Source organism: Heteronotia binoei, chromosome 2, assembly GCF_032191835.1.
Source record: "Heteronotia binoei isolate CCM8104 ecotype False Entrance Well chromosome 2, APGP_CSIRO_Hbin_v1, whole genome shotgun sequence".
Lineage (NCBI taxonomy): Eukaryota > Metazoa > Chordata > Lepidosauria > Squamata > Gekkonidae > Heteronotia > Heteronotia binoei.
Genome location: NC_083224.1, coordinates 55,740,943 through 55,742,064, shown reverse-complemented (window position 1 = coordinate 55,742,064; position 1,122 = coordinate 55,740,943). Strand labels below are relative to the sequence as shown.

Sequence of the window (1,122 nt, the reverse complement as noted above, 5' to 3'; positions counted from 1 at the left end):
ATTTATCAATGTTCAGAAAAAAAATTGTTACAGGAAGAGTGTAAATGGATACACAAGTTTAACACTGTAGCTCCAAATGGTTTGAATAACTGTCTGGAACTTTCTTGTTTTTTATAATGATATGAGTCTGTAGGTTGTCATTACTGTATACATAATTGCATGTTATTGTTTGGTTTTATAATTTTGTAGTTTATATGGGATTATCATATGTATATGAATCTGTAAAGTATATTGTGTAATGGGTCAGAATATCCATGGAATGTGGTACTAGGACCCTTTAAGGGGACAGACAGGTGTAGGTTGTTTAAGCTTCAAAAACATAGGAGCAGGGTGCTGGAGTTGCCACTTAGAGCCTTTTGAGCAATTGCCATAAGTGAAGGTTTTTGTGGAGACCATGGTCCCTATTAGTGCCATGCAAGAATCTTATTTTTGTTATTGTGAGTATTGGGATTTATTTTTTGTATTAATTATTAATCATTAATTATTTATTAAATAGCATGAGGTCTCTTTTCATGTTTTTAGAAGATTTGTGGAATATCCCCTGTTGAAAAAGAATTGGAAACAGGTGGGACAGAAGTCCACGACCTGTCCAGGGATTTGCAAGCAACATTTGGACATTCATATTTCATTGAAGAAAATTTCACTGAAGAAATCACTACATGAAGAAGACATTCTCATGTTGGACTATTTCCATATGTATCTACTCTAAGGACTTTATTAGGGACTTAGGTTTCTTTGTGTTTATGGTTAATAATACATTTGTTAGTTAATTGTCACTATAACCTTGTGTTTGTGTGTTTGTGTATTGTCTATGGGGAATTGCTGTCCTTAGGACAAGTCTAATTTCCCTTTTTCCCTATGGGCTAATATGGTCTCCATTATTCCCTAAGGGCAGGTGTGCTTTCTCTATGGGCAGGCGTATATAGTCTATGGACAAGGGGTGTCCTTAGGACAAGCTTAATTTGTTTTGTTTCCTATGGGCAAATGTGGTCCTTATTATTCCCTATGGGCAAACGTGGTCCCCATTATTCCCTATCGGCAGGTGTGCTTTCTCTATGGGCAGGCGTGTATTTTCTATGGGCAAGAGGTTTCCTTAGGACAAGCCTAATTTCCTTTTTTCCC

General features: G+C 36.4%; 1 long non-coding RNA gene across 1 annotated transcript; it reads left to right on the top strand.

Annotated features, from left to right (window-relative positions):
• Window positions 1-328: 328 nt before the first annotated feature.
• On the top strand, window positions 329-782 carry LOC132566215 (uncharacterized). Its single transcript, XR_009555048.1, has 2 exons — window positions 329-437; window positions 523-782. It is a non-coding gene; the product is annotated as an uncharacterized LOC132566215 (long non-coding RNA).
• The last annotated feature ends 340 nt before the right edge of the window (window positions 783-1,122 follow it).